This window comes from Thermobia domestica, chromosome 10 (genome assembly GCF_964235325.1).
Source record: "Thermobia domestica chromosome 10, izTheDome1.hap1.1, whole genome shotgun sequence".
In the NCBI taxonomy this organism is placed as follows: Eukaryota; Metazoa; Arthropoda; class Insecta; order Zygentoma; family Lepismatidae; genus Thermobia; species Thermobia domestica.
Window position 1 is genome coordinate 57618704 of NC_137463.1, and position 15918 is coordinate 57634621.

Consider the following 15918-nt stretch of genomic DNA (forward strand, 5'->3'; position numbering starts at 1 on the left):
ATACCATTGCAAACTTTAGTGCAGATCTTTGAAGAATGCGAATATTGCCAAGTTAGAGGTATTAAAATGTAGCCAAGAAACAAACAGGTATTAAGTCCTGCGGTGTTAAATCCTTTTGGCCAATGCAAAATGTGTCAGTGACCTCAGAAATTTGAGATCAATGTTTAAAATTCTGGGGTAATTACGAGACAGTTTAATAGGAGACAGATGATCAACTTGGAACAATAAAAAGTGTATAGCTGCGATTTCTACATTGGATAGGTGAAAACAAGTTTTGGTGACCACACAAGGAGCAGATAGAGGAAGTTCTTGCATCGTTTGTATTTTATGGAAATACGGTGTATAAACCACTGATTCCGTTGACCCATACATAATTCGTTGCGATAAAGTGGTAAAATAATTTTTTGCAACATTAGAAAAATGCAGGACAGAAGTATTCTAGCTTTCTGAACTCAAGAAAAGAAATGATTCAAATCAGGTTTTGAATCATATTTGTTTCTTATATTAGGGGTAGGCCGTTTAAATTACAATTTCTTACAAATGTTTGGTCCTACTTAGTTTTTCTTACCAATATTATAGCCTAATGTTACAACAATAGTTGCAGTCTAAAGAAAAGTATGTAAATTTACTGTATGTTGGTATATTTAGATAAGGTGTTTCAAAACAACACCGACGACATAGGCCTAGTATAGACCAAACCTGGATGGACAAATGCTTCCTTTCGGAGTTATAGGCTACCGAAAACATGAAAAAATTAAGTTCAAAGGTCCATAGCTAAAAAACTATGGGATCTACAGTATGAGGGTCAAGACTTCACTTTGAAACTAAGATGTGTCCTATCCAAAAATACATGTTTCAAAATTCTAAGGTAGTCCCACAACAATTATTATAGAGGGAGTTCGGCTAGGGGCATATAAATTGAAGTACTCGAAAACTATCTCTATAAAAATTATTGCGAAAGTACCGCAGGATTCTGGAACATGGATATTTGAATAGGACACATATTAGCTCCTAAATAGTCTTGACCCGATTACGGTAGGTAGGTTTCATAGTATTGGAGCTATGGGCCTTAAAATTTCATTTTATCATGTTTTCGGTAGCGTATAACGCCGAAAGGTAGCATTTGTGCACCCAGATTGTTCTATACTTTTTGCCTTATCTTGATGTCAGGAATCACCTCCCAAACCTTTCGGTGTTGTTCTGAAACACCCTGTATGTGCGTGCGTGCGTGCGCGCTCGTGTGTGTGTGTGTGTGTTTGGATTTGTTTACTTTCGATGTTGATATTTTTGGTGTTCGGTATTGTCAGTTTTGCCACTTTACAAGAATATGTTTAACAAAATATTATTATTATTAATAATAATAATAATAATAATAATAATAATAATAATAATAATAATAATAATAAACTTTATTTTACGTGCTGAGAACAGCTAAAATACAGCAAAAATACAGCACTTTGTCTTATTCTACATTATTTTAGCAATGAATATATAGTACTAGTGATAAAATTATGATTACATCTATATCATAAATAATTAATAATAAAAATATTGACAGTGTAGTGTACGTCAATTATTAAAACAAAGAAGTGTCAAAAATTAAAAGTAAAAAATAAAATAAAATAAAAATAAAAAATACTAAGTTATATTTAAAATTCTAAAATAAAGTCATATTTTAAGATATGCATTCATTATAGCTTTCTAAAATCCTACAGATTAAAATATGTTTTCTATTATGCGGTTGCAATAAAATTTTTGCCCTTGTACCATATGTTGGAACTTTAAAATCAACATTTTTAAAAATATAGTCTGAGGTATATTGGTTGTCAAGTAACTTTCCTACAAATACAGATTCAATCAATTTTCTCCTGTCAGCCAGTGGTTCCAAATTAAAATACGTTATCCAATGTTCATACGTGCTAGAATAATAGTCAAGTCCTAACTTAAAAGAAAGTATTCTAATAAAACACTTTTGCACCATCTCGAGTTTGTTTACGAGAGTTTTTGTTAGGCTGTTCCAAGTCACTGATGCATATTCTAGTTTCGACCTTACCAGTAATTTATATAAGAGTACATATGTATTTGATTGACAGAAAGCAGGCCATTGATTAAACAGGTAACCGATTATTTTTCTTGCTTCATTACATACATTTTGTATATGATCGTCAAAGCGTAGTGACCCGTAGAATGTTACACCTAAATCCTTTATTGTGTCAACTTTCTGTATTACAGTACCTTGTATTTCGTATTGACTTACATAGTATTGCGATTTGTTGCTATAGGTCATGCACTTAGTTTTCAGACAATTTATACTCATACCGTTATCCTTGCACCACATAATGATTCTATTTAAGTCATCTTGTAGCCTATCGTTGTCCTCAATATTATTTACTACACTAAAAAGCTTAATGTCATCAGCATAAAGTAAAACCTTTGAATGATTTAAGACTGTTGGTAAGTCATTAATAAAAATAGAGAAAAGTAATGGGCCCAGAGGAGAACCTTGAGGAACACCGTTAATAATACTGGCTGAATCTGACATGACATTTCAAATTTTAATTTGGTATGTTCTACCAGTCAAATAGCTTTCAAAAAATTTTAGGTACAAGGGTGTTACACCTGTATTTGACAGTTTTTTTAACAGCAATCTATGGTCAACTGAATCAAAAGCTTTACTCATGTCAATGTATATGACATCAGTTTGTGATCTACTTTTCATTGCATAGTAGATAAAATCCGTTATTTCACAGAGATTGGTTAAAACTGATTTCCCTTTATAAAAGCCCTGCTGTGATTTTTGCAATATATTTTTTACATTAAAAAACAAGTGTTTGTGAATGATGGTTTCAAAAATTTTAGAAAATATGTTCAATAAGGTTATCGGCCTGTAGTTGTTCGGATTTAACTTGTCATTATTCTTGTAAACCGGTACCACATGTACATGTTTCCATTTAGATGGGAATGACCCTGTTCTTAATGAGGTATTGTATATTTTTGACAATAATAATAATAATAATAATAATAATAATAATAATAATAATAATAATAATAATAATAATAATAATAATAATAATAATAATAATAATAATAATAAAAACAATAGTGAACCGGTGTAGTCTTGGGGATATAGGCCTAGTATATATATATATGAATATTCCTTTTCACTCTTTTAAACTGACTTTCTTTGGGTACCCAAAATGTAGCTACAATTTCATTTCTTATCGTGAACTTGGGTTATGTGAATATTTATGTTTACTCTTTAAAGTTGTTTTTTGTATTTATAAGATTAATCATCTATAAATGGTTGTAATTTATGCGGGCATGAGGAAACAAAGTAAATTTTATTTTATTTTATTTTATTTTTTGTAGGTAAAACTAATGTTATCTAATTGGTCCTTGTCAGATGATTATCAGAAAATTAGGTTAAAACGATACACTTCGTTTTAGCCCTGATTCGATTTATATATATTAGAGAATCACTACTTCATTATAATAAATATACCAACTATTAATCACTAACCATAAATTGCATCCCGATATCTTCAATTTATTCCTCTGCTTTTTATGTACATGTATAGCTCAGTATAGAGCTTTTTCCATAGCAACTAATGATCTAGGTAATAACAACACCTTCTATCCATAATAAACTAATTAACTTACTCATGACAAGTCCCTGTCAATAACAACGTTCTTTCTCTTAATTACATCTAAGCTATATGCTTAATTATTGCGCCTCTGATCAATATTGATAATATTGGTACAGATTAATTATAGTATCGCTGTAAATGTCGCCCAGAACGGGAATTCCGTAACAGTATTTACAGAGAAGGAAAGAACCCTGGATAATTTCAAAACACTCACCTTTTGAATAGCCCTCGTACTAATTATTATTACATCAACCCTCGTATTAATTATTATTATTACATCAATATAAGTATTTTTCTTTTCTCTTCTTTCTCCATATATATATATATCAATTCATTTATAACAACATTTTTCTTTTATTACTAATTACATATTATAAAAACGTCGATTCCTTACAAGTATCATTTATGGGTCTATTCAAAATTTTAACTAATTGATGACTTATGCAGAGTTACTACTTAATTGTTCCTCTTTTACATTGAGCGATAACATCCGTGTACAAACAACACTATTTATAATTAAGATCGTCATCTTATCAAAACAACAATAAGATCAGAAGGCAATAATTACATTTAAAAGCTTCAATTTAAGTTCACTGTCATGGATTTCAAGTTAATATAATCGAATCTCTTTTGAACATGCAAAATAAAATAAAGGTAAACATAACATTCAGAATTAATACAAAGATAAGATAAATTAATCACATGATAACATGTTGCACAAATATAAAGTTTAAATGAAGTATCCACAATACAACTTGTAACATCTGAGATAATAAATTAAGAATCGTTATCCAAACTTAATTTAGTTAACATATCAGGTTTAACTAAAGTTTCAACTAGTTTCAACCATTTGTTTTTCGTGGTTTTTGAAGGTTGCCATACCTTTAGTTCGTCAATATTGCGCAACCCTATAGATTTGCCTGTTTTAGCATCAACTAATTCAAACACTTTAGGATTGATTTCCTTAACACATAGGTAAGGACCAGCATAGACATCACAAAACTTATAAATTCGCTTTAAACTAGCATTGCTTTGCGGATGTAGCTTCAGAAACACTATGTCGCCAGTTCTGATCTGGTACTTGTTCTCCTGTTCTTCCTGTACCTTTTCATTGCGTCGTTGAAATTTTCGAGATCGACGAGTTCGAACCATACTTATCAAATGTGAGGGTTCCAAATCCTCCGAATCTCTTAACTTTATATCAAAATGATGTTCAATGGAGTATATTATATCTGTTCCGTTATGTATATTAGCCGGAGCCACTCCGAGCGAATCAGAGATAGAATAATTTAAGAAATAAGTAATTTGAGTAACATATTTTACCCAATCTGAATGTTTGTCTTTACACAGGTGTCTGAAAAGTGTGCCAAAATGGCGATGAACATTCTCCACCACGGAACTGCTCGGATGGTATGGGGTAACAAAATGGACTTTGATACCCGCATTAGCCATTGATCTTATAAATGAGTCGCTACGAAACTGTGGACCATTGTCGCATAAAATATGTTCTACCGTTCCACAATGAGGTATGTATACATTCAATATACGGTATATAATGGCTGAAGACGTCGCTTTTCTCAAAGGGTAAGCCACAACATAACGGGAAAATATATCCATCACTGTAAGCAAGTAAGATTCACCAGAAGATGCCCTCGGTAAAGGACCATATAAATCTATAGACAAGAAGTAGTGAGGTCTATCAGGTAGTATTGAAAGCATCGGCTTATTGACAGCACGGTTATTATGTTTAATACGCATACACTCTTCACAATCACTAATATATGTTTTAATAGTACGTCTGAGAGATTTCCAATAAAAGGATTTATTGATTAGGTCAAAAACCTTTCGATAACCAAAATGCCCAAAATCGTCGTGATACGCCTTCAGTATCTTAGGAATTAATGCAGGAGGAACGCAGATTTTCTTGCGATTTTTAAATTTAAAATCTTTAATCAACAACACATCATTTGAAAGCACGAACGTGGTATTCCACTTTTTAGGGCAATTACAACCTGGGGCACAAGATGACAGATGGTTTATAATTTTCATGTAATCCTCGTGATCTCTTTGATTTTTTATTAGGTCTTCTAAATCTACATGAACAATTTCATCCTGAAGAATCTTAAAGACGTTGATACTCAAGATACGCTGTTCTTCACCAGGAAATATTCTTGACAATGCATCCACGGGACCATTATTTATCCCTTTTATATGCTGTACTTCGAAATCGAAGGATTGGAGTTCTAGCGACCATCTTAATAATCTATTGTTGTATCCTCGTATACTGCGAAGATATCGTAACGAACTGTGATCAGTGATTACCGTAAAATGGCACCCACTAATATATGGAGCAAACTTCTGAATCGAAAAACGTATTGCTAACAGTTCGATTTCAGTAGTAGTATACCCCTTTTCTGCTTTCTTGAGTGTCCGACTCACACAATGTATGACAGCGGGATTTTCCATTGTAGGATTAGGTTGCCAAAGAATTCCAGATACTCCCGCTAGAGAACCATCACACTGCACAAAAAAAGGCATATCATAATTCGGATGATTTAAACGAATATTTCGCATTACACAGTCCTTCAGTTGGTTGAAACTTCGTTCCTGCAACACACCCCACTGCCATGGTATTCCCTTTTTGGTAATGGTGAATAAAGGTTGTGCAATTTCAGCAAAACGGGGAATCGATTTTCGAAACCAATTGAACAATCCTAGAATTTGACGAGTTTGTTTTACATTGGTTGGCGGAGGCAGATCGTTAATCGCCTGAACTTTGGACTCACTAAAACACAAACCCTCTGAATCGATCTGATAACCAAGAAATTCTATTGACGTTTTGAAAAATTTTGATTTTTCCAGGTTTAAAGTAAACCCAGACACTTCTAAACGTTGTAACACAATATCCAGATACATCAAATAATCTTGGTAATCTTTTCCCATAATTAATATATCGTCAGCATACACTATTACATTACTCCTCAGATCTTGACCCAGAACTCGATTTAAGCATGATGCTAACGCTGCACTCCCATTGATCAGACCAAAAACTACTCGATTATATTCGTATAGATGTCCTTCGAAAGAAAAGGCCGTGTAGGGTCGTGACTCCTTATCTAACAGGATTTGGTTATACGCCATGACCAAATCGAGATTCCCAAAAATAACGTTCCCTTGTAATGTACTTAAAATTTCTTCTACAGGTGGGTATCTGACTTGTTGTAATTTTATACACGAGTTCAATTTACGCATATCTAAAACAATTCTCAGGCGTCCATCCTTTTTCGGTACAACATGAATAGGGTTTAAGTGAACACTTTGGGACGGACTAATTATCCCGTCACGCAACATTTCTGAGATTTGTTTCCTTACATTTTCCCTGAACCTGTAGGGAATTATATAGGGTTTAGTAACAATTGGGTTTTTGTTATGTACCTCAAGTGAATATAAGAAATCTTTACAACAACCAGGACGGTTAGAAAATACCTTTCGATGTTTATGTAAAATCTGTATAAATTGTGAAGTTATATCATGATCTTTAATTTCCAAATCATGTGAAATTTTTTGAACGTAAAGATCGAACGGATAAGCCGCCTCACCTTCATCAACTAAATTATTTACCATATTGCATTGAAGTGAATTTTCTTCCATATGAGAAATTAATTTTTGTGTTATTCTATCAGTTAATCCAGGTAGAGTAAAGGTTTGGTTCTCAAAGTTTAAGATTACACGAAATTGAGTTATGAAGTCAAGACCAATCAAAAGGTTTTCATTTAACTCGTTTACTACCAGAATAGGAAGATTAATATCTCGTTCTTGCACAGACAATACAATATGAGTTCTGCCCATAACTCGCTTTTTATGTTTCCCTGTATAATCAACTAATATCAAATTTTCAAGCTTTTCCAATCTGGGATTTGAATATTCTTTAGCAATCTTACTCCAAAATGAAAAAGACAACAGCGACGCGTTAGCTCCCGTATCAAGCAAAGCATTTAAAGAAATTCCATTAACCTTCACAGGAATTCTTGCCGTACAGAACGATTTTAAAAATACAAAATCATTGTCATAATTATATGAATCATCAATGTCATCATCGGTTTCCCAATAACAATTTGCAATAGGTAAATACTGATATATACAACGTCTATTTACTATATCAAATTTATATTTATCATCATAGTTATCCGTAAATAAATCACCGTCGTTCTCAAATAAATTATTAGATGAACGTCGAGACGAATAATCATGAGGATCATCAGCTGATATGGGATTAACCCCAACCATATCAGCGGGTTTTAGTTTAAATTATGATTAATAAATGAATCAATTAAAGTACATTGAACACCGCAATCTTGGTTGTTCTCTCTCGATCCATTTCCTGTTTCATTCATTACTTCGGTCCTATTTCGATAGTTCCTGCCATCTCGAGATCTCCAATTGAATCTGTTTTGAGTCACACTGGTATGCATGACATTGTTACTGTAATTACGTCTTCCACGAAAGTTTCTTCCGTTCGTCCAACTGTTTCTCGGATTACCATAATTCGTTCCATTTCTGCCGTTAGAATTGAATCTTCCATTAGCTCCAGTTCCAGTACGTATAACAGATCTTTCATTAATTCCAATACCAGTATTGTCACGTGACCTCTCATCGCTGCGAAGATTTTCGATATTTTCACTAGTTATATTCAGGTTTCTGACAGGAATTGGATTGGGTGGATTACGATTACTTCCGCTAGGGTTCGGGAATTGATTCTCGAAGTTCTGAACTAAAATTATCAGATGATTGAAGTTTACGCATTGAGCAGACAACAGAATCTGTTGTAATTTATACGGCAATAAAATGCGTACGGAAGCGATTATTCTGGATTCTGGCTGAAACGGATTGACAAGTTTAAGTTCATTATAGGCATTAATTGTAAAATCTGTAAGAGATTTATCGACCCGAGGTGAATAGTGTCGGGTTCGCACCATCGCATCACGGTTAGCTAACAAGAAATCATTTTCGTAATTAGCCAACAAGGCCCGTTTAAATTCTTCGTAGGATTTGACATGGTCGCGAATAGCTTTAAACCACAAGGAACAAGGAGGAAGTAACAGATGTGGTAACAACTTCATAAATTTAGATTGATCTACACCCATAATTTCACACTCTGCTTCAAATTTTTCCAAGAACGAGCTTGCGGTTTCGTCACACTTACCGCTGAATTTAGTCATGGCCTTAATTTCACTGACCTTAACGTTTATTTTACTATCATTATGATTTTGTTGGCGTTGATAATGGTCTGGAACCCTTTCGCTCTCATTTATCTGCCTTCTTCTCTTGCAATCTGGACTTTGTAATTGCCTACTGTGATCTCCCACAACTAAACCATCATCAATAGAACTCTTAGAAGAAAATATCCCGTCAGTTTCTATCAATGGAGTTCTCGGGCGGTGACGCAATGTTTCCTGTTGATGATGCAATATTTCCTGTTGATTGGGAGTATCCAAAGCCTCCTTATACATAAGATCATTGTAGCCACATTCCCTCTCTTGTAACGATCTGATTCCCTCTTGTAAGTTGGATATCAGTATGCTATGTGAATTAACCTGGGCAGTAATATTCACTATCTGATTCTTTTGTTGGGCTGTCGTTGATTCCACGGCTTCAACGGCTTTCTTTATCGACTCTGTTTCTAGTGCTAGTTGATCCTGCCTATCTTGCCACTTGTTACTAAATTGTTGAAACCTAGTATCGAGTTCTCGCGTCATATCATTTGTAATTTTAATGGTAACTTCATCAGCTAATACTTGCAAATTTTCTTTCAAACTGTATTGCAAGCGATCAAAATTTTCTTGCACACCTTGTACTTTATCTGCAAGAGATTTATGCTGTGCTAGTATCTGTTCTAGCTTTTCATCGTACAATTTTTGTTGTTGGTCAAATTTCTGTTCTAGCTTTTCATCTAGCTTTTCGTATTTCTGTTCTAGCTTTTCATCTAGCTTTTCGTCGTGTTGATCAAATTTCTGTTCTAGCTTTTCATCTAGCTTTTCGTCGTGTTGATCAAATTTCTGTTCTAGCTTTTCATCTAGCTTTTCGTCGTGTTGATCAAATTTCTGTTCTAGCTTTTCATCTAGTAGTCGACTAAACATATCAATAAGTTTGGAATGGGAATGTTCAGACAGAGCTGCGGCATTTCCAGATATGGTTTCGTTTGAAACACTGGGTACTTCTTCAATCTCAGAATCCTGCATATTAGCAATTCTTTGTATTCTCTTCCCGCTTCTCAAAATAGTGAAACTCATAAAATATGTATACACATAAACTCAGTTCTTACTATTCTTCGGAACTAAATAAGTATAGTAAGGTCCCGTGTCTTCGGCACCAGATAAAACGATACACTTCGTTTTAGCCCTGATTCGATTTATATATATTAGAGAATCACTACTTCATTATAATAAATATACCAACTATTAATCACTAACCATAAATTGCATCCCGATATCTTCAATTTATTCCTCTGCTTTTTATGTACATGTATAGCTCAGTATAGAGCTTTTTCCATAGCAACTAATGATCTAGGTAATAACAACACCTTCTATCCATAATAAACTAATTAACTTACTCATGACAAGTCCCTGTCAATAACAACGTTCTTTCTCTTAATTACATCTAAGCTATATGCTTAATTATTGCGCCTCTGATCAATATTGATAATATTGGTACAGATTAATTATAGTATCGCTGTAAGGTAAAACTAATGTTATCTAATTGGTCCTTTTCAGATGATTATCAGAAAATGCCAACCTAACTGCTGATACTTAATATTCACTAAAATTTCTTTGTTCATAGTAAATAGTCAATAAAAATGTTCACCCTATTCTCCGTAAAAAAAAACTGCTTATAAAAGTGCTGGTAATAAAACAATATTCACAGACTTTGAATGAATTGTCTAAATATTCTACCATATCTAGCAGAAAGTAGAAACTTGTGTCTCATAATTACATCTTGTTTCATTCTCATAAGTGCTTTACAAACTGAAAATATCGTGTGTTTTATAATTATCTCGGGGTGTCTTAAAACTACCTCGATCCGGAGTAATTTTGAGACACTGATTTTTCTAATTTCCCTAGAAACTTGTGCAATGAGAAAAAAATGTAGGTGGCGTACTTAAAAAGATAGGTTACATGCGTAATCCAGTAGTTTTTGAACTTAACTTACAGCATACGTATAACTGAAAATGCATGTTTTATAATACTTTCTGTATAAGTGTTCCATCTATACGTACTTTCCGTATGAAACAATATAGGCGGTCAGGATCTCACATACAAATGGACGTATATAACATATAGCTGACGAAGGTAACATAAGTATATGCATGTGATATACGGAAAACTGTTAGGTGTCAGACATCCTGCAACGCCATGATGTAACATCTAAGGGCAGTAGGAAGTACGGATAACGTATGCTTCGTACTGATTTCTATAGTAAGCAACAGGATGCCGTATATTTGTACAATATACCGCTGTCCGGAGAATATATTTTTCTCTGTGTGACATAAACAAAATTCACTCTAGGTATCTTCACTAATTACTGGGAGAAATAAGCTCTCTATTAAACTAAAAAAGAACAATTCATTTCGTTTTCATACATACCTAATGTACGTAGATTGTATGAAGATTTCGATTAGTACAACTAAAATGCCCAATACACTAAAATATATCACTTTGTTTTCATTTTGTTTCAAATATACTAGAGATTAATATAACAATAATATCAGTAATTGACAGGTAATTCCTTGTCACACTTTAATTCATTCTTTAGTTCATGTGTCTGACACTCTGTATGTTTATTATTAGTTTCTCATACGCTCATCTTAAAAGAAAGTAATAATATATTTTGCGGTAAAGTTGGTTAACTTAACTAAAAGTCCAATGCGAATTTCTCCCTGGTCTTACTCTGAACATATAGTTTGCAACTATTAAGTCGGAAATGGCAGTTGAAATACAGCGCATAAATCATTGAAATTCTTTCCTCATCGTAACTCAAATTACTACATAGCGAGGAGTAAACTCAATTGTCCTGCAGTTTAGTAAATGGGTACAGCCTGAATGATTTCACCAACGTTCACTCCAGTTATATTTCTCAGCTATTCAACTCAATTTTTAGAAAGTTTGCTTTGCAAATTGATGATGTGACCGCGCAAGTTATGACCAAAAGTCAAAGGTTTGAAACCCGTTTACACATCTTCTGATGTACAATGTTAAATGATTTGCTCATTTGTATAACTATACCTATATATACATTTAGAATACGTGTGGAGAAGGAGGTTATATGAGAGCACATGATATATACAATGGACAATATGGAACATTAACGGAACATTGACATAACATCAAGTGGAAAATTATAGCCCTCAAGGAAGGAGTTAATAACCTCTCAATAAATCAAGAGATGTCATCACTATCTAGCGTGCTTCACATTTAAGCTAAAATAAACGATGGTTAAAGAATTTTCTTGTAAACAAATATATTATTAGGCTCGACATTCCTTTTTCAATCACGTCATCAGTTTCTATATTTCATAGAACTATACAAAGTAAAAATATCAGTAGATATTGTATATACTATATACAAGATTGAATTGGAGAAACAAGTATTAATAGTGCCGTGAGCTCGATGTTGAGCACTATCAAGAATAAAGTTAATATCGGTACCTCTGGTAAAAAAACGTTCAACTTACAAGCCTTAGTTCATCTCAACATTCAGTACACTTTTCCGTGAAGATTCCAAGTATTGACCCTTCCGAAAGCTATGAAGAGGTTCAGCAGGTACTTACCTATGAAGGACACAAACTATATAAGGTTATAAGAATACCTAGCGATGCAGACCCCACGCTCATTGTTCGAGTATTAGGCCCTTCTTCAACCACCATAGATACTGTTCTGACTAATGAGCCATATATCTACAACTTCACGCTCCATAGCACTTTTACCACTTCGGTGCAAAAAATGTCAAACATGTAAGAACACCTACCGCAACGTGCCCTAATACAACGATCAACTACTACTGCTTTAGTCATCATTCCACTCGTAATGTTCGAATCTACAACGGCTACCGAATTGTTCTACTTGCCACTAACAACATCCTATATACAGCTATAAGTGCTAGAGTATCCCTACAGAAGCTCGCCCTGAAGACGTAGCACCATTACGCATTCATAACTAAAAAGTACGATTTAAGTCAAGGGAACTTTGAATTTTTGTAATAACCTTTTTATGTCTTGAAAAACCACAAAACATCTTAATATAATAAACAAATGATAACTGAAAAACATAGTTTATTATATGACGCTGTAGACACCCTTTCAGCCGATTTCTCGAAGCTTAAACCGGAACATCCTGAAAAGCGCTTGTCCACTACTTTTTGCCATTTCTTTCGCTATTTTCCACTACTTTCTTTCTATATATTTGATATCCTTGATGAAAGTGTACTTTTTAGCAATTTCGCGTTTAACTAGAACCCAAGAACACTCAATGGGTCTAGCCTGAGACACTTTTGGCGCGTTCTCGTTTTTGCCGACAAACTCAATACCAGAGTCAGTAAGCGCGATGCGCACTTTTTTCATATAATACTAGGATGCTATATCGGACTAAAACACAATGTCGTGCTCGGCGAATTCTTTCTGTATTCTTGGAACTAAAATCTTTTCAATTTACTCTAAATCTCGGTCACCGTTGAATGTCTCTTTTCGAACATCAGGCGAAACTTTGCCGTTTGTTGCAATCGTTTCCCAGACCATAGGATTTACGAACTTGCTAGGACTAACTTGACGTTCATCACTGTACGACACATACTTGGAAACAGGCGCGAACGCTAAGTTTCGGAAACAGTAAGCTTCATTATCCATTATCATAATCTTGTTCGCGAACTTCTTGTTGGAGATTGCTGCAGTTGATCTTAGCGCGCTTCTTCTGCTCTTTTGTATAAAATGGTGCACTTTTGCATGTTTCAATCTTGAATCCATGTTCTTTCTTGATCTCCCTTACAATGGATTCAGAAATTGGATATTTTCGTCCTAAAACGGTCTGACAAGTTAGGATTCTTCAAGAGGTCTAGTCTAATCGCACTTTTCTGTATATACAGTTTGAAATTGGGAGACTAGATTTCTTTTTTCTTAATGCTTCACCAGTCTCCACATAATTTTGTAACATTCTATGCACTGTACTATAAGGATATTCACAAATAAAATGGTTTAAAACAGCCGTAAAGTCACGCGAGCATTGGTTCTCGTAGAATTGGATAAGCCACTCGCGGACAACCTTGACCTGTTCAACTGTCATTCGCTTCCTATTCATATTTACGCGTTCCCACTTAGCACATACCCTTGAGATATTATGACGATTAAAGTCTGAAACTTTCATTGAGATCGAGTGAGTTGTTTTCGTTTTATGCATGCTTATCGCACTCCTTATTATACTGGCGTTCCTCACTCTTATATAACAGTGTGCAATCTACTTGTTGTTCTCATGCTTACTCTTCGAACCATTCATCTATTTCATTGTTCGCATGTTCGGAAACAAATCACCCATAAAGCAAAAGAAAGTTTCCATGTTACACTTGATGTCACTTATTCTGGTCAAAATGTCGATTTCCAGGCATCGCTTTTGGACATAGCCAGACTTATCATGGATTTAGTCTTCATTTTTTCTAAATATCTGATCTAGTTGCCACAGCAAACCTTTAGTTTAAACGTGGTTACTAGAGGAAAGAACGACAGTGCTCATCCTTAACGAAACCTTCCTTATTTCATCCAACATCTGTCATCTCTCAACAAGATTATTACTCTTGCTCTGAGACGTGCGGAGAAACAGCTGTGCGATTTTTTCACGTATCACATCGGAACGTTTGTAACGTTCTAGATTTTCCTGAATATCTTATCAGTACTTTATACATAAGTAACATCACTATTGCTACTATTGATATTATCTCCGGAGATCCGGTTACCTACTGCATTCGTACATTTCCAATATAAAAGGTTAATAATCATGGCCGACATCTACATGCTCAGCAGATCAAAGAAGAACAGGTCTATCTTTCAAACCCTTGTCACAACTTACACGACTGGCATCCATGCTTATCTTCCTAAACCAAAAAGGTTTATGTAACAAAGCACACGAAACATTCACTTCAGTTAAATCTCGTTTGACAAAGCTATATTACTCTCTTCAATCCACCAGGAAATGAACTTTTTCCGATCAATGTATGATTCAGTAGTCATCGTACATATCACTTTCCATAATCCCAAAGAACTAACTTCCGCTTCGACGAAGTCAAATGGAAAGAGTACCGAACATGTTTATCGACAGTGGTGGAGACTTTGCAAACTTCTATATCAGAAGACGAACTATATCATAACATTCATACCTTTCAACTAAAGAAGCCAGTTTACTTTACACACCAGTCGCTAAATCAACGTCTTATCGATCAACATTACAGCCACAATATTTCAATTTAGAGCTTGCTCTTGATAATTTTATCGTGACCAAACAATTTAGATTCGCTCTAACATCATCAACGTCAGGGATCAGAGAAGAACTATATCTGTGTTTACAAATTACGTTGTTGGGTTAAAACCTCTAATTATCTTTCTGACGTCACTCCTTCCTGTAATTACTGAAAACATTTTAATGTTTTCTGATGAACGTTTGATAAAACACCATATATGCTATTACACAGGAATTTACCTATCCAAACCAATCTAGCCATAACTGGCGCTTTCATTGCTTTTCTTTGCAATCTCTCCGAAATGATGGTGCTTCATTTGTGATAGATCCTGTCGTTGAAATTCATTTGCTTTATAAACCTGAATAAATAGTAAAAGAAATAAAGTAGTGGCGCTTAGTTTGACAGTCAAGTGAAAATTGCCATCGAATAATACATATCAAAACTGATTACAAATTACATTTAGTTGTGCTACATTTATGCTTGTGCTACATTTATGATTGTGGCCGTTGAGAATTCTTATCTTCATACCAGTAAACTGAATGGTAATCAAAATTAGTTAGCGATGGCAGCTTGACGTCAAGCTTCTTATATAAACTGTTGACTCAAGATAAGTTTTATATTTTATCTTCAAGTTTTCTTTTAAAAATTATTTTAAAAAATACTGAAATGTGTGAAATTAAACAAGAACACTTACACGACATCATGTTAACGTTATATATTGTTATTTTTCAGTAGATCTGATTTTTTTTCAACAATTCGTTCTTTGATTGCAAGTAGCC